This window comes from Macaca nemestrina, chromosome 18 (genome assembly GCF_043159975.1).
Source record: "Macaca nemestrina isolate mMacNem1 chromosome 18, mMacNem.hap1, whole genome shotgun sequence".
Lineage (NCBI taxonomy): Eukaryota > Metazoa > Chordata > Mammalia > Primates > Cercopithecidae > Macaca > Macaca nemestrina.
The window spans coordinates 77,424,101-77,443,418 of NC_092142.1; the positions used below are offsets into that span (position 1 = coordinate 77,424,101).

The 19,318-nt window shown below is 41.4% G+C and overlaps 1 protein-coding gene across 16 annotated transcripts in view; it reads left to right on the forward strand.

Moving 5' to 3' along the window:
- The window catches only part of LOC105491228 (WW domain containing oxidoreductase), a 1,122,875-nt gene that overhangs the window by 383,883 nt on the left and 719,674 nt on the right, over nucleotides 1-19,318 (forward strand). For 7 of the 16 annotated variants that reach the window (XR_011616119.1, XR_011616113.1, XR_011616116.1 and 4 more), the window contains one exon: nucleotides 1-19,318. This exon is cut by the window's right edge. The exons of the other annotated variants lie outside the window; for them this stretch is intronic. The gene's annotated coding sequence lies outside the window, so the exon portion shown is untranslated. 16 annotated transcript variants of the gene reach the window in all.

Consider the following 19,318-nt stretch of genomic DNA (forward strand, 5'->3'; position numbering starts at 1 on the left):
GTCTTTGCTAGGTAAGCAGTCAGGTGTTAGCCGAAGATATGGCAACCCACCGGTGGTCCTCTGAATGCCCACAAGAGTCACCTCTAAGATGATCCAGCCGTTGCGTGGTGTAGCATGCCAAGTCCTTGCTGCCTTTCCTCTGCTCCATGGTTACCGTATTAATTCAGGGATGATGAGGAGGAAGTGGTCTCCCTTTACCTGTTAATTCCTCGGAGGAAGTTCTGTTCGAAATGAATAGTCTGGAAATATGTAATAAAGTTACCTATCAGGACCACTTTGAGAGAGATTTAAATGTGATAATAAGAATAAAAGAAAATGGAGTGACATTGAGGGCGTCTTCTTTTATAACAGCTCTTGGTTTTGCCTGTTAAGCACCCTGTAAAATGACTTTTACACATTTGTGGATTGAAATGGTTCTGCTGAAATTTTAAGTGTTAACATTGTTCAAACTTCCATTACTAACACCTCTCACATTGTTAGAAAACAGTTTTATGTTTGACATTTTGATCATACTAACCTGGGACATTTTATGCTAAAGTTCTCATTTCATGCCTTAGGAATCCCCTGCTTATTTTGATTTTAGCACTTTTCTGTAGGAAGCCAATACATTATGTTTGCACATCTTACCCCGACGCACTGTCTAAACCAGTCATCACAGAAGAAATTTTGTAGAGATGGAGAAAGCTTAAATGTCTCGTTTGTCGGATTGACTTGGGTAGAAAATAAGGATTTCCACCCCCTCATCCTGGATCCTTCCCTTTTAGATTTTCTTGTTTGCTTTTCTTTTTCCCTTTTAGATTTTCTTGTTTGCTTTTCTTTAAAGCTGTTGTTACTCAAATGACAGTTTGTAAACTGCACTTTATTTTTTATGACAGCTTTATTGAGATAATTTACATGCTATACAATTCATGCATTTAAAATGTACAATTCCATGGCTCAGTCTATTCACAGAGTTGTGCAACCATCGCCACAGTCAGTTTTCTTACCTGAAGGAGAAAGCCTGCACCCCGTAGTTTTCACCTCCCTTTATCCACTTCACCTGTTCCCCAGCCCCTGCAAACCACTAGTCTGCTCTTCATCTCCATGCGTTTGTATATTTTGGACTTTTCTCATTAATGGGCTCATCCAATATGTGGTTCTTTGTGATTGGTCCTTTCACTTTGCATCCATCATGTTTTCAAGATACTGCACCTTATTTTTCAGTTCCTTGCTTCTTTCTTCTTACAGATACATTTTAAAAAATGAGTAAACATATGTACAAAAATACTTAATTTATTTAGGCTCACCAGGTTTATTAGATTCATCTTTGTAGCCACCAGAGCAACTAACAGTGCTAACATAGCCTAGGCATTCTAAATGTGTTTGTCAGGTGCATAAATCTGTGATTGATAAAACCACTGTTCATTACTTGGTCCTTAAAATCTCCCTCAGTATAGCTGTAGGGACATATGGAAGAAAGGCTGGCTCATTAATAGGATGTGTGCAGAGTTCTGCTTTAGAAATCATAATGTGGACATCATTGATTTCTCTGACGCTGGAAGCTGCTGCTGCTGCTTCTTCGTCTTCATCTTCTTCTCCCTGTGTATTGAGAGCAGGGACCTCCTTGTGCTGTTTTGGGCTCTCCTTGGTTACCCAGATTGGCTGCATCAGCACCTTCTTAAAATATTAGTGTTGCTGAGATAGGAGCTTTTGGTAGATGGATAAATTGGGATTTGTAAATATTTTGCTTAGTTTTTCCCGGAGTTTTGCAGAAGAGAATAAGGTGTTGGTTTGTTATAAGGTGGTCCTTTATAAAGTTTAGGCCTGTTTTAATGAGGCTGACTTGGGTTGAAGATAACTAGAGCCATGACTTTGATCTTGACGGACAAAGACTGCTCACTCTACTTTTTTATTTTATATTTTCATTTCATTTCATTTCATTTAAGACAGTATCTCTGTCTGTTACCCAGGCTGGAGTGCAGTGATGTGATCTCGGCTCAGTGCAACCTACACATCTGGGTTCAAGTGATTCTGATGTCTCAGCCTCCCCAGTAGCTGGGGTTACAGGCATGTGCCACCACACCAGCTAATTTGATGTATTTTTTAGTAGAGATGCGGTTTCACCATGTTGGCCAGGCGGGTCTCAAACTCCTGAATTCAAATAATCTGCCTGCCTCAGCCTCCCAAAATGCTGGGATTACCTTTTAAAACTCTACCTTTTAAAAATAAGAACCTGAACAAAGAGGTATTAAAGAATGTGTCTCTTGTTATTATGGTAATGAGAACAGTTTAGATTTGGACCTACCTGGGTTTTTCTTTCCTGTACCCACCCTCTCACCTCCCACCCCCGCCAACTCCTTACTCATGTTTCCTCTGTAAAATGTTCACTCCCTAGTTTGACAGGAATTGCCCCTGGAATCCTGTCTGGTGTTCTAGTTGTTACCAAATCCAGGCAAATCTTGGCTGTGAGACAGGTGGTGAATCTGCTGGTTAGAACTGGAGCATCGACTTTAGTTTTCATTTCAAGACCTGTCCCCCATGATCACGGAGGATGAAAAGTCTGCTCAAATTATAAGCTAGCTAATTGCTTCTTCAGTTGAAGACCTAAATGAGTTTTAAAGTGAAATGCATATCTCTAAGGGCTAAGTAGCCAACACAATAGGCAACTGGGATAGCAAAGACTAATTTAGAAAAGGTTGTTTTGTTCATTCCTCTTTTTCTTTCTTTTTCCTTCCCTCCCTTCCTTATTTCCCGTCTTCTTCCTCCCTCTTCACTCCCGTCTCCCCCTTCTTTCCTTCCTTCCTACTTCAGTTCCCTTTTTCCTCTTTTTCCCCCTTTTATTTAACCATTATAAATACGATGCAGTTGCGTCTGGAGCTGTTGCTGGTAATTAAATAAATTATTTATACATTTAACACAGTCTTGAATTACTAGGTGATCGTCTTAGGCACTCAAAAGCATAAGAGCCCTTGAAAGCAATATCTAAGCATAGATATTCCATAGCACGTCTTACAATCTAAATATTGCTTTTAGTGTAATCGAAGCAGCAAGAGTAGTCACAGCAGTTGATGGACTATTTTTCAAATTGATTTCAAAAATGTATTTAAGGGGATGATCTTCTAGTCTAGATTACCTATTGATTTTTAATATGAAAAGCTCATTATGTAAGCAGTAACCGCATATAAAAACCTAGCAAACCTTTGCATAAATCCTTTAATTGAATTTCCAGAGCCTGTGGTTCTACTTTTTTTTTAATTAAATCTATTTCTTTTTTTAAGTGTTACTGTGTAATTTGCATGCTGTGAAGAGGCCCTGTCCCAGATAAAGTGCCATTGATCCTTATTAAACCTCACCTCTGGGCTTGCTTAAAACTAACTGGAAAAATTAAAGTGTTCATGCCGCAATGCACTTATAGCTTGTGTGATAGGATTATGGAAAAAATAATAAAACTAATTTCCAGGGGAGAATTTATAATGTGAGATTTTATTTTTTTTCAATTTGGTAATTAATAGTGAAATCATATCATATATATAAATCATATTTTAGCCTATAAACTGAAATGGCAATTAGGAAAGATAATATATACTTGATGTAAAACCATGTTACGTACGGATAATCTTTTGGCACTTTAATTTTTTAATTGTAGAAGGAGAGAATTATGAATTCAAGTCAAACACATTAAATGGTGGGTTTCATCCGAAAAATCTGATTCTTTTACTATGTACTATATTAATGGATTTATAATATTAGTGTGAGGAAGTATAAAAGATATGGAAAAAGATATTCTGGTTAGGTTCATGCTAGAATGTATGTATGAGAATTACCAGGGGAAAGAAAAATATAAAATCTGCAGTAGGTTTTTCTATTTCTTAATACCTAACATTTGTTATTTTAAAAGCAATAAAATCCCCTAAAGAAATATTCATAATCAATAAGAACACAAAATATGGAATATATTAACTGAGTTATAAAAATGTTTGTAGTATAGCACAAAATGAAAAACACAGCAAGTTATGTACGGTTTAAAGTGTAATCAATTTTGAGGTTGTATACAAGGATATAAATGATAAATACAAGTAGTAGCATTTTTAGTAAAGGCTGTTACAAAATACTGTATTTATGGCCTCTTCCATTCTTTTTATAGCTCATTAATGTAGAAAACAAACACAGTGTATCCATCTTCTCAGACAGTTTAAAATTCCCTTAAATGATATTTTTAAATGTAAATAACTGAGCTCATTTGATCTGGTTCTTCCTTAGGCCAGTGTTAGCACGGATGGCAATATTCACCACCTTGGGGTTCCTTTTCAGACTCCGGAAAGAAAAAGTGATGATAATGACGTATTTCTCTCCCTTCCACAAAACAGGGCCAGGTGTAACATTCTCACAAATGGCTTGGCAGCCTACTCTTCTCTCTCAAAACCCCATGCCCACCTTGCTTTTGCACCCTCCACCCCAAGGAAAGCCTTCCCACCTTTGGAAGCTGCATTAATTCTTCCGGGCCACAAGGGGGCCGTTTAGTTACTGGTTCACTGCACTGGCTGGCAGGAAAGAGTTTTAATGCAGGCTCCACAGGTGCTTAATTTCCTGTGGTCCTTATGAATATGCATACAGTATGTGCTCAGCAATCTAGCGGTTCAAACGAGACAACTGGTTCTGGTGGTGAGGGTTTTTAAAATTTATTATTTATTTATTTTTTCTCTCCCCTTTCCTTGGACAAGCCCTTTTTGGGTAAGCTGAGTCTGTAATATAATTTCATTAACTCATTTCCAGTATTTAATTTGGTTTTGATATTTCCATCATGGCCCCTTTTCTCCTTTCATTTTGTCATTCTGTAGAAGTCGTCAATCTGTATTATGATCAACGAGGCATATTGCTATGGCTCTAGGAATCACCAGTGTAGATATCCAGGCTTCCTAAAATATAAGTAAGTCAGATTTAGCAACCCTATGTTTTCCTGAATGTAGGAGTATTTGCAAAAGGAAAAAAATAAACATACATCTTGGAAAGCAGAGAAAAGTGTTTTGTTTTCTATTTGGATTAACATATTCTTCATCACTGTGTAACTTCATCCATCCAGTGTGTATACCTACTATGTGTCTGGCACCACTTAAGACAGTAAGGATATGGATATGAATTTGTATCAGTCAAGCCTTCCAGGATCTCGTTATCTGGAGAGAAAGATTAAAACATATGCAAATAATTTTGAAACAAGCAAAGACCTAACTCAGCCTGAGAGGAGGTTGGGTTTAGAGAGCGCTTTCATTACAATGTTTTAAAGCTTTTGTATTTATAACTGTAGTTTATTTGGACTTTATGATTTACCAAGTAATATTATTAGATGCAAATGTGGTAGTACTATGAAGATTATGGTTTTTGAATGAAGTCACTTTGTGGCATGATGGTATAAAAATAAGATACTCTCATAGTGAAAATGGAGATAACACATGTCCTATTCGCTAGAATAGACTGTCATTGCTCTGGTTGCCTCCAAGGAGGAAACTATTATTGGAATGATTGCATGGAGGTTCATCTGTGGAATATGGGCAGTCATCTACAAATTGGGATCAAGGGCCAGGATGCCAAATAAAGTGACAGCCTCTGGCCTGAGAGTCTAGACAGCGGTCAAAGGCAGGATTCATAGAGTTTCCCAAGATAAGATTCAAGACCCCAACTAGGAATGAAAGCCAGGCTGAGGCTGCCACCAAGTAGAGGCCTCCAATAATGTTGACCCAGTGGGGCTGCATTGTTCACTGCCCCCTCCTGGGATGGAAGAGCCAGTGACAATGGAGCATCTAAGAGACAAGAGAAAGGGAGTGTAAAGGTGAGGATTCCATGGCTTTACACTCCAGACACTCAGGCTAGCTTGGTCTCATTGAAGCAGTCATACCTTCTGGAAGGCAACTAGATGGATTACAGAACTGTGCTGGGTCCTTTAGAGTGTCAGAAATAGTGAAGCTTCTGGAGCTTCACTGTCCAATATGGTAGCCACATGTGAGTATTAAAATGTAAATTAATTAAAATTAAAAGTTCGATTTCTCTGAAATAAGAGCCACATTTTCAAATCCTCAATAGCCAGATGTGGTCATTGGCTACCATATTGGGTAGCACCGATATAGAACGCTGTATTGGATAGATCTGCTTTAAAGCTTTAGTCCCCAAAGTGTAAAGGATGAACCGCTTGGGTTCCAAGGGGAAACATTACATCTTCTGTTTATCCATTAAACTCTTTCATTTGTTATTAAACATCTCAACACACTTACTGGGTGGCAGGTACTGTTTTAAGTATTTTGCGTATTTTTACACATACTGTCCTTTCAAGTATTCTTTGAAGTAGGACTATTATTGTCCATATTTCACAGATGAGGAAAGAGATGCACTAAGAAAAGAGGTGGCAGAGTAGGGATTCCAGCTCAGTAGTCCATGTTCAGTGTCCCATACTTTTTAATGTAAGCATATTGGCTTTCAATTTAAAAATGTTATTTTTGTTTTACAAATAATTCACAGATGCGTTGACACAGGTACCCTCTCCAGTCCTCTGATGGTCAGGAATTGTGTGCAATATGCAATACATTCTAAAGTCGTGCTGGCCATTTCCCCAGGGAGAAGGTCCATGTTGGAACCTTTGCTTCTTGTGGACTTTAACTTTGAAAATGTATTGTAGTTTTGCATGTGTGCTTAGTTGGGTGGATTGAGACATCAGATTATGTGGTCTGAACTGAAGCAACCACCACAAAATGAGCAAGAGACTTAAAAACATTTGTGCAAAAAGACCAGTGTTTGGATATAGTTCTTAGAACAGCAAATAGTAAGAAAAGAGCAGGATTGGTACTTCAGCTACTCCTCATAAAGCCCTTCATCTTGTGCAAAGTAAACACAATCATAGTTTGATCAGAAGTGGACAGTCGAAAAACAGAAATCTAAATTAGCAAAGAGAAATGTGAAATTGCATACATTATTTTTAAAGATGAACGTTACTGTTCCTGGAGGTGGTAGGTAACAGAATGACCCAAGTTTATAATTTATAAATAAGTAAACATCTATTGAGGTATATGCCCTTAATTTTTCTAACTGATGAAAGTGTACTTCCATAAACTCAAGCGAGTTCAAAGCAGCCTGGAGCCTCTTGGATTTTAAGAAGTCTGTGGCCTCCGCCTCTCTTGGTTTTCACTGCTCAGCTAAGATCTACTCTGTTTATCCTCTGCCTACTAGAAGGATATCCTTTCCATAGAGCTGAAAATCCTGAAAGAAAAGTTTTCATAAAGGGGGAAAAAAAGTCGTTGATTGAAAGAGTCCTGGCATAGATACTGAACTTTTGATGGGAACTTTGTAGGATGTTCATCTGTTTATCATTAAACCTGGGAGAGCCATTCCTCGCCTCCCTCCACCCCTTAATTTAAAAGTATGTGAAATCTTTTCAGGTACATCCTGATATCAGCACATGGTACACTGAGCCTAATCGATGGAATTGTGAAAAAAAAAATTTAAAGATAGAATGTTTTCCCAACATTTTGGCCATATTTGCCAGAACTTTTTCAAGAATGCTATGGCTTTTGCTCAGGGCAAGGGAAGTGTGTGTGTGTGTGTGTGTGTGTGTGTGTGTGTGTGTGTGTGCGCGCGCGCGCGCGCATGTGAACTGTGGAGGTGATAAGAGCTGTGTTTGTGAAAACTGTGAAGACATAACACATATATATGAACCTTTTAATCTTCTTGGAGCTGGAGCTTTAAAATAAAATACATAACTTTGTGCAGAAAGAGAAACTTTCCTTACCCAAAGATTTTGTAACTTTCTCATATGCTTGGTTAAGGCTGAGCTACCTGGCTATCTGCATTTTTGATAGGTTTTGCTTTCATACACATTTCAAGGACTTAAAAAGTCTGTTTCTAAAGAATAACTTAGAATGTGCTTGTTACTGTCCCGCCTATTCTGGGGAATAGGTGGATATTATACATTTATTTAGGTGGAATGGTGGATCAGATGGCTTCATGTCTTTTTACATCACAATTCCACAACCCTCATTAGTGAAGCAGAAGTTGAAGGAGGTCACTTGCTTTTTGCCCCAATGTCAAATAACTCCATAACTTTATTATCATTTTTTGAGACAGAGTTTTGCTCTGTCGCTGAGGCTAGAGTGCAGTGGTGCAATCTTGGCTCACTGCAACCTCTGTCGATTCTCCTGCCTCGGCCTCCCGAGTAGCCGGGACTACAGGCGTGCACCACCATGCCTGGCTAATTTTTGTATTTTTAGTAGACACCGGGTTTCACCATGTTGGCCATGCTGGCCTCGAACTCCTGACTTCAGGTGATCTGCCCTCTCTGGCCTCCCAAAGTGCTGGGATGACAGGTGTGAGCCACCGTGCCTGGCCAAATAACTCCATAATTTAAGAAAAATTAACCAACATTTATTGAATACATACTAGGTCCTGTGCTAAGTGCTTTCCACATAATTTCTAATTTCCCTACCGTTCTGTGAAGTGGCTACTATTATTATCCTGATTTTCCAGGCAGAGAAACTGAGGCTTAGCGAGTTGAAGTAATTAACTGGGTGTTACACAGCTGGTAAGTGGCAGAGCACTTACTGGCACCAAGAGTGTTTCTCAAGACCTTGTTGTATGAGAGTCAATGATAAGATGTAGGACGTATGTTTCATTTTTCTTGGGAAGGATCCATCTCACTCATCTGCCTTCCTGTATCTAGCAAGAGTACCAGGCACATAAAAGACACATGGCACAATCTGTTAAAAGGCATGAAAAACAGTCATATCTGTTCGTGGAAGTGGGCATCAAGATTTTGGGGCACTGAGATTCATGCATGTTGTGGGCACACTTTAAGAAAAGGAGTCAAACATGTAGTGTGGAATACTGGAGGGGGTCCCTAGACATGAAGGGCCTCTTCAACCTACCTTTTGTTGGCTTCAAGTTTATGCTAAATTTTGCAAAGCCAAGTTGGAGACGGCTCTTGATATTCATGAGTGTGTTTGATTCCTTTTCTTCTATTTTTTTAAAAATGTGCCCAAATGTAAAAGGTACTTTCACCTTTTTGATGTGATGCTGAAGGTCATTTGAAAAATACTCTGTCTTTATTCTTTGAAATGGATTTACTCTCAAGAAGGTTGCATGTCACCTTCCTTGGAAGAGACGGGTCTCAGGGAGGTGTGCCTCTGCTTTCAGGAAAAGTCTCCCGTCTGCAGAAGCATTGGCTGACATCGAAGAAATTTTTTTTTTAAATGCTTTTCTTTTTGCCGGCATCTGGGTAGATTTTTTTTTTTTTTTGGTAGTTTCTTAATGGTCTTTAGCAAAGGAAGTAAGTGACACTGATCAGTGGAGGCAGACAGTAAGATTTATAATGTATTTGTGCTAGCTGATTGCCAACAGAACCGGCCTTTCCCAGCGGTGCTGTACGCAGACTCAGAAAATCAATAGGGATTAACCTTTGACCCCCTTCACATACTTATACTGTGGGCTGCATCGCTTACCAATATTTCATCTGTTTCACTTAGCTGCTGTTACTTACTCAATAATGTGTGGCCAATCTCGCAAGATACTAATTAATTTTTTTAAATGCAGCATCTCTTGAAGCTGTGATAAAATATCACACCTTTGGAAATCAAGGCTCTTCTGGTTTATTTATTAAACTCATTAATTAGCCTTAATTTAAAATAATCAGAAGGGCCAGCATCATGATGCAAGCATTTACTTTGCTCACAGAAACCTCTTGTGGTCGACAGTGGGGCTTAGGGGGCAGGTTTTGTGGCTGTGACAGAACAGGTGGCCCCTAGTGTGTCTTGGAAGACGGGCCCCTTTCGGGAAAATTGCTTACGTTACTTTTTAGAGATACTTTTTGTTTTCTGTTAAAGGGTCATTTATAGATAAATATGCTCCCTTGCAATGAAATAAACCCACTTTATCAATTTTGAAGGAATCAAAATTAACTTGAATATATTGTCTTTTTGCATATGTTTGTAGTGGTTTGTATAAACATATGAATTTGTGGGAGCTGCTCTTAGTGATTATTACTGCATAGGCTGGTACAGAAGCAAAATTTGCAATAATACACTTTTGTACCTTTCTCTTTAAGCCTTGGTATATATTAAAGTGCTATACATTTGTCTTAAAACTTGAAATTGTTGTAGATTACTTTCATCTAAGACCCTTTTGTTCACAGATTTTTTTTTTTTCAAGTATACCTATTCCCCAGAGTTTACTTACAGTTTGCTATTGATCCGGCAGCTGGTATTTGAATTGGTCGATATACTCTGTAACTTGTTTAAGATACCCTACCTGAGCTATTAGTTTAAATAATGTATTCATAAATTGATTAATCATTACAGTAAGACTTATTAGCTGCATTTATATCTGCGTGTTATCCACAATTGACTTGTAGCCTAATAATCACGCATACTTAAGCAGAAGTTGGGTTTTACATTACAATTTAATAATTATCAAGGTGGAAAACAATAGTATTTGTGTGTAGAAGTCGAGTGGATATGGGGCTTTAAAGGTAGGAGTCTCTAAGCAGGTTGCTAACTTTACGTTTCCTAGATAAAATAATTCTGCCTCCCAAAATGAAATACAGGAAGTAGAGCAAATTGTGTCAGCCTGGACAAAGTGATTGAGTTTGCGGAAGCTGTCCTGACGTTGGGGTTCTGGAAGATGGGTGGGGCGGGGGGAAGAGAATGTGAAGTGCCATCGTGTTTGTCTCCATTTCTGTCCCAGTTACATCAAGGCTGGGAGGATGTCTGTCCACTGGCTTTCCAGGGTGTTTCTGTGCTACACAGCCTGTGTACCTGGTAAGACGCTCACGCCCTGCTCTGCCCTGCCCTCCAATGAGCTGGCAAACACCATACAGATGAGGTTCCCTTGGAACCAAAGATGCCGCATGAAACTCCCTGGGATGAATGTTGGAAGTCCTTCCAACTGGGATTCCCAGCCAGAAAGGAAACAGTTCATCTGACTACAGGGTTTAGGTTTACATGTCCTTTAAAAAAATATTAATAAACTTTATTTTTACAGTAATTTTACATTCACAGCAAAACTGAGTGGAAAGTTGAGAGTTTCATATACTCTCTGTCCTCACACATGCACAGCCTCCCCCAGCTACGCACATTTGTAGTCAAACTACATGTTCATTAAAAACAATCTTTTGGGTGGTCGATGTTCAATTTTGGCTCTGCGTTGGGCCTGCCCAGTGAGGTCCTTTCTGACTCCCTAAGGAGCCCTGTTTTGGGTTTCTTTTGAGGTTGAAGGTATTTCAGATTATTTCTCCCTCAACCTCCATAGGAACCAAACCCCCTTGCTTCCTCTCGTTTGGTTGGAAAGTTATTTTGCCTCGCCGCGTGATTTTTCCACTGCATCAACTCCCCTTTCAAACATTATTCCACAATGTGCTAAATTAATGTATACTGTGTTCTTTGGGTAACGGGGAGGGGAGCCTGTCTCACAGCACGCATTTGTTCAGCTCTGTGTTGAAAGAGCGCTGCCCGCCGCGTGAAGGACATCTGCTCACAAGTGAGCAATTGTGCTTCTGATTCGGGGCAGCACCTTTGCCTGGATGCCGGCTCCAGATGAAAGAACAGATTGCCGCGGAGCCGCTTTTCTAAGGATCCCTCTCCCCAGCGTGGGGCTTCATACATTATTGAGAGCAAACCTACTTTCCCCCCGCCACTCCCTGATGCACTTATTTTGCCATCCTTATTCAGAATGTCAGCATGGATCACTTGGCAACAAAGGCCTAAAGGGCCAGCCAGGAAGCTTCCACGGATACGTTATTTATGGTGTTTAATTATTATTGCACAGATTTATTAAACGACTCTGTTAACCTGGGAGCCCATGTAGTTGCTGAAAAGAGTTTGCTAAACTTTGAATCATAGATGTTTTATCTGAAAAGAAAATTTCTTTGTGAATGCTGTTACCATATTCCCTGTGTCTAGGTGAGGTGGGGGTGTGGTGGTGTGCTGGCAACTGTTGAACGATTTGCTCTGTTGGCAGGAGCTAGGGGAAACAAACCCTGTTTTGTGGTATTTGCTGATGACTGTGGTGTAAATACTCACACCTTGGCTGATTTCAAGTTGCAGCTTGGAACTTGGAGTTGGAAAGAGATGCGCAGTCCCATACCATTTTATGTATGTAAAGTATTTGCACTGTGCTGACTAATAGATGTAAATAACCTCATGAGCATGGATAATAGTCACATCTACTAAAATTATTCAGAAGTATTGAGCTTTGAGTATTTTTTACCTTTTTAATATAGCTTATTGAATCATACATTTATGTAATTTAATACTTAATGATGAGCGTGCCTAACAACTAGCTCTTAAAGTTTCTGATAATTTAGCAGCATGCTCTTTTAAGCCAGTCGGACCAGGCTGTAGTATGCTACAGGGTGTGCTTAATTGACTGTCAGGTTTTTTTTGTTTTGTTTTGTTTTTGGGGGGTACAGAGTCTCGCTCTGTTGCCCAGGCTGGAGTGCAGTGGCATGATCTCGGCTCACTGCAGCCTCTGCCTCCCGGGTTTAAGGAATTCCCTGCTTCAGCCTCCTGCGTAGCTGGGATTACAGGTGTGTGCCACCATGCCTAGCTGATTTTTGTATTTTTAGTAGAGATAGGGCTTCACCATCTTGCACAGGATGATCTTGGACTCCTGACCTCGTGATCCACTCACCTTGGCCTCCCAAAGTGCTGGGATTACAGGCGTGAGGCACCGCGCCCGGCCATTGTCTGCCAGGTTTAAATGGCACCTTGGGTTTGGGTGAGGTTGATGATCTATTCCTAATGCAGGCTCATTCCTAACACGGCATCCCTGCACAGTTTTCCGCTGGGGTGTGATGAGCTGCTTCGCATCCTGCTAAGTGTCCTCGACAGCGAGCAGACACATGTACCCTGCTTGGTGCATGCCAGATGATTCTGTTGTAGTGATATTAAGGACAACAGTATTTTGCCAGAAGCTATAACAAGATGATTCTGTAACAACAGCATGGTGACACGAGACTATGTTTTGCAATTTTCTTTAATATTTATGCTGGATAAATAATTTATCTTTTTGTTTTCCGGGTTTTTTTCTTTCCTTTTTTTTTTTTTTTTTTTTTCCATCTTGAACATGTTGCTATAGACAGGTGCTAGATTTCCCTGAATGACTAAAGCAGAGATTTGGTTATTTTCCTCCCAGAAAAAGCAGATGCATCAGCAGAGTTGAGCCTCTGGGAATTATTTCCCCAATTCCATATCCCATCTACTAATATGAACTAATGAGATCTATTAAGGATGAGTCCACAAGTTTTAAGGGAGTCTCTTATTAATGTTCCGTCTTTGTGTGGTGTTATAACAGCAGGACCATTTTACACTGAGGGTTTGGGAGAGGCGTGGTTCCTCTGTTACGTATTTGGGACTTAATGCAGCTGCTTCCTCTAGTTCATCATGTTGAGGCTTAGTGCTGTTGATATTGGAAGGTGGGTCATTTGTACTGGGGGTCTGTCCTGTATCTTGCAGATGTTTAGTAACATCCCTGGCCTCTAGCCATTAGATACTGTCTGTCCCATTAGGGATAATAAAAACTTGTCTCCAGACATTGACAAATGTCTGGCCTTCTGGGGAACAAAATGGCTCCTGGCTGGAAACTAGTGTTCCAGAGCTACATTCTTAGCCACTTAATGCATCATTGTATTTAGCCCTCCTTTTCTCTGGCTTCTGGGAACCACCAATCCCCCAACACTAGAATTGGGCATAAGGCAACCTTATGTCACCAAATTAATATCCGCCTGGGCAACCTGGACCACAGAAAGAAAAGCAATATTTCTACCCTAGGATCACTATCCCACCTTCCCCAAGCTTCGAAAGAGGTACAGGAGTCATCGGAAATGGGGCCTCTAAAGTAAGTGGAACTGGGACCTCTTCTCTCTCAGGCTGTTACTGGTGGGTCCAGCCTAGTTTCTGAGCTGTGGAGCAGAGAGAGATCTCACAGGAAACTGGGGAATGTACATTTTGGAGGACTTGAAAGTTTCCTGCTACCTTTGGCTGGGGATGGAGGGAACATGGAAGATGGGTCTTTATTTAGAGGAAGCTCTTTATCCCTGTACTCTGGAAGTTGGCATAGTCTTAGCAGTTAGTCCACATGTGAATTTCAGAATTATTCTGTGAATCTTCCAAGTCCTGTCTTAGCAGTGAAATAGGCTCAGTGTAGTTTATGTCTAGGTGGCTGAGTTCATATTCTAGTCTAGGTAAAGGGCAGCTCCTGTAATTGAATCGTGTAAAACCTGCACAGTGGTACACCGGAGCCCTTTTTTAGGACCCAAGAGTGCTGAGATTGGCTTTTCCTGAGAGATTCCCTCTGTAAGGATGAGAGTTTCTGATTTTTCAGCTGGATTTACCATTGTGGCAGCTGCATATGAGCAGACTGATTGCTTTTTGGCCCTACCTTGAGCCTGGATCCTCAGGTAGCTGACCCGAGAGACCGTGGAGCTGCTTGTGATATACAGTATCAGTGCTCTGAGCTCATCAGGCCTCGTCTGAGACAGTGCCTGTAGGGGATGGGAGGTAGGTTCTGAGTCAAGCAGACCTGGACTTTTCTTCATGGGCCATTAGGAACTGCGTGACACTGGGGCAACTGGCTTCACCTCTCTGAGTCTTAGTTTCCTTACCTGTTGAATGAGTATTGTGATATCTTCATGGCAGATCAGTGGGACTGTTGAGTCAAATAACACGCCCAATGCCTGTTTCTCAGAGTAGGCTTTCAGTGGGCCACATCTTTTGTCACTGTTCTTTTGTTCTTTCTTCCATTTGGGACGTGGTCTCTGATAACGGCACTAGGCTGCCTTGTCCCCTCCTGCCTGTAGGACACAGAACTTCCCAGTCTCTGCAGTGTCTAAATCCTGCACTGGGCAGGCCCTTTCAGAAACACTTTAGGAGATCAATAGTTATCTGCTTACCTTTCTGGCTGAGATGAGATTTTATGCTTGTTACTAGCAGATCAATAGTGAAAGCAGGTTCTGTTAGGTTTTTCATAGGAGTCATTAATCTCCCTCAGCCTCAGTTTCCCTATCTGTGAAGTGAGTCTAACCAGGATGATAATGAAGAGTTAGGTCAAGTGAGGTTGGCAGCCAGACACCCACCCCCAGCCGTAACATAAGAACAGATGTTCTCTCCAGACCCCCAGGTCAGCCGAGGTCGCTCAGCTTGGAATAATGAACTGCCACATTGAGGATTTTTTTTCCTCTCTTTACTTGGCCAAATATCCAAGTGGAAGCTCTCACTCTGTGAACCTGCTAACATACATTTCAGTATCTACAAAATGTCTCTTGAGAGAAATCAGTGGGGGCATTTGTAAGCTCTCTTTTTCTTCTAACCACTTTCCCAGTGAGACTTCAGTTTTCATTCTCCCCTTAGCAGCTTTCAAATATGTATGTAACACAAATTTTACATGTTTGAGCATTTAAACTGAATTTGGACAGGGCTTCTATTTCCAGAATCTTCTAGCTCTGTTTCTTTGTGACCCCATAGTCTTGCTCACCAGGGTAAAAGAATAGGGTGCAAATGGCCATGGAGAGCCCGAGCTGGGACCTGGCATGATGGCAAGATGCCATTCTGGGTTCACTGGGATGGCTCAAGAAGAGTGTGGAGACCTCCTAAGATGTCATCTGAAATCTGGGACCACAGTTCTGGCTGGAACACTTGTCACTAAAGCTGCTGATAACCAAAGGGTGTATCACTGGTATGGGTAACAGTTGTGGGAGGAGGAGGGGTCTGACAGATAGTTGGATGATTTTAATGTTTATATTCCACTGGGGTAAGCTCTAACAAAGACCCATCATTTCCCAGATAACCAATTCTTTTAAAAGAACATCTGTTGAAACTGGCAATTTACATTCTTCTTAAAATACGGAGCGACATAATTAACCCTCTGGGGAGACTAATATTAGTTTATTAGAGACAATTTCTAGTTCTGTTTATTTTTAACACTACAGGATTTGTTCAGATTGGGGGGAATTTTTTTTTTTTTTGGTTGTGGTGGCGTTGGCTTTTACTTGGGGTTGACCTTTCGTTACCGAGGACATACAAGGTAAATAGCTGGGTGATAATATATGGTCCCGTGATCATCAACCAAGCACCAGTGGAAGCCTGTTGGAAGTGCACAGTAATGTTTATGAATAACTCAGCATATAGTAACTTTCAGGTACAATCAGTCTATTTTAAAGGGACCTCATCTGTTTTTAATATATGTGCGCATGTGTTGATGTGGTTACCTTTGTCTTCATTGCTTTGGACTCCTTTGGTGCTCATCATTAGTGCAATTCTCTTGTGATCATTGCTGTGGTTCCTGCAAATCCATTTAAGCTCTTCACAGGGAGGTCATGAACATGCGTTGTTTTCAAGGCTGGGTTCATTTCAGACTTGTGGCTTGTTGTGGGACGGAAGAGAAAGAAGACAGGGCATTTTGACATGGTGCAGAGACCTAGTAAAACAAATGATCCTCTGATTGCTCAGCTGTCCTCTTTAACTTGGAAAGCACCCACTTGAATGGTGAACCATTTGGCCCTCAGTTCTCTGTCCTGCAGCAAACTGCATTGACTCATATTTTCTACACGATGGTCTTCAGCTACCCCTTCCAAGCACCCCTTTACCAAGCAAACCTGGCTTCTCTTCCCCAGGCGGAGCAGTCAGTTACTCAGCCTAGGAAATGGCCCGGAGAAGCTCACCCATCACCATTTGCTCTACTGCAAAACAGGACTCATTAGCAGGCGCTCATAAAATCAAACTGGCAATGAGCTCATATGGAAGAGGCATCATGGGCAACTCGGCTTGGCTCACCAGCCCCTGAGCTGGCCCCGAGTGACCGCTCCAGCCTTCTTTCCTTCCACCTCTCCCTCTTGGCCAACTTCATGCTTCAGTCAAACTGCACTGAGCTCACCAGACTGAGTCATCTGTACCAGCTGTGCCCTCTCCCTGCCCGTGCTTTCTTGTCTGTTGGCAAAAGGCTCTCCATCCTGCAACATCCAGCTCTTGGCCTCATATCTTCCTCAAAGACTTCCCAGACCTTTACTCACCTGGGCCATTAATCACCTTCCCTCTCGGTCAGCTCGGACACCATGAGTGCTTCTGTATCGTGACTGGTTACAAGGTCATCTTTTCTCCTGGATGACATGCCCCTTGGGGAAAGGACAAAGTTTTATTCCCTGTTTAACCTTGACCTGACGACCTAATAGGTGCTCAGTGAACAGTTCTTGAATTTACTTCTCTCTCTTCCCAGATGCTGCTGTGTATTTAAGCTCCTGTGGTGCTCAATGTGTTGTTTTCTTTGTTCTTTTTTTTTTTTGAGACAGGGTTTTGCTCTGTCGCCCAGGCTGGAGTGCAGTGGCACAATCTCTGCTCACTGCAGCCTCAGCTTCCCAGGTTCATGTGATCCTCCCACCTCAGCCTCCCAAGTAACTGGGACTACAAGCGTTCATTACCACACCTAGCTACCATGTCTTGTTTTCAGTGCAGTATATAAGAAGGTGCATTGTATACCTATGGGAGTGATTACAGAATCCCATCAAAATGGGAATCACTGACTCAAAACTGGGGTTTCTTTGTTGGCAAGCTGGGAAATGGCAGCTGAATTTGAAACCCCAGGAGAAAATTGTAGTATATAATGCTGTGTTGAATAATTATCATTTGCAGAGGAGGGGGGCCACAGACACCGCTGGTGGCCCAAGAGTCCCCTTCATGTACTACCGTTCCTTTCCTTCCACTTCTCTGTGTGTTACCTTTGTCAAGATTCTGCAGCCCAGGGTGCTGCTTGTTGATGGACTTCTTCTTCTGGCTTTCTTCCTGGTCCGGGTGTGTTTTAAGCATGGCAGGTGACACTTGCCATTCTCAATGGACAAAGGGAGTAGGGAATGTGGGAGTGTGCTTTGGGGTTAGTCTCTACGTTTTTGAAACTTGGCATTCTCAGATTCCTGGCCAACTGGCTTCACATGACCAGTAAATGAGCAACGTGGAAGATGAGTGGCATTTCCACACACAGGGAAGAAGATAGTTCCATTAGGTGACAGTGTGTGCACAGCTTACGGATGAAGAGGAAAACCTGAGCCTCAAGGCAGTAGAGGTTGGATGAGACACTCATTCCAAAGGGGGGTGTGTGTGTGCAAACTGTGTAATTTTTTCTTCTTTTCTATCTGCTAGCAAAGTGGGTAAGTTGACCCATGACATGGTCCACTGGAAGGACCCCCTCTGTGACCCTAGCAATTAAGCCTCCCTTCTCATCTGTGGATAAAACCAACCTCCCATTGTGCTGGAGTCAAACATATTCAGCATCCAATCCACATTGGACTGTTTGCATATAACGTACAGAACACTCACTCGTCTACATCTAGGACAATAGCGGTGAGCAGGAGACAGTCTGTGACCCTGTGGACTAAACCCACAACCTGCCACTAGGAGATATTCATGGAATCACTGTTTCCCTTCCTTCTCAAAGAAGACTGAATTTATGTTGAAACTTTCTTCGTATATTAGCTTAGAGAAATTCTGTTGTACTTAAGTGCTCTGGATAATTTTCAATGACTTACGGAGTTATAATTCTGGGAGTAATTGGTTCTGAGAGAATATGCATAATCACATCAAGGTGTGTTCCCCCCGCCCCCCCCCCCCCACCATTTGTAGCCTTTTGACAAATTACTGGGACCTCATGCCTGCTAGGCCGAATGCTTGTGTCCCTTGAGTCTGGATATGGCAAATACTCAGTGTGCATGCATCCACTTCCCAAAGTCCTTTATTCATGACAGACATCACTAATCAATCAGAATCATGCTTAGCACACTACTCCAAGTAGTCATTACTAATCATCTGCAGTCAGCATGGGAGATACTCTTTACCATCCCTGTAAAGTGACATTTTGATGAAAACAGCATGGTTCTTCTTGCAGAGAACAGACTAGCCCCCTGTACAGCACACACCTTTGGGAATTTTAGGTCCGGTGATTTGCTGCTGTTGGAGCCTGGCCTTCTTCCTGGGAGAAGGCTGGAAAAGCTTCAAGTCAGTTACCTAATGGAATAATATATGTTTCCTACTTCCATTATCTGCCTGGACCTGACCCTTACTCATTAACCATAAGCTAAAGCCACGTGCCAAAATGTCCCGTGTTAAGAATCTTTATTTAAGACAGGTGGCTAGCATTATTCAGGTCTAGAAGCTTCCCTGGAAAGAAAGGATTCACTGCAAGATGGACAGGCTTACCCGGTTCATTTAGGCATGGCTTGATTTATGCACACAAAGTTTTGGGAACATATCTGTCACATCAAGCTAGGTCCACTTGTGTGAGTAACTAACATGTTTGTTTATGATTTTCTTTAACAGCACAGAAGAGC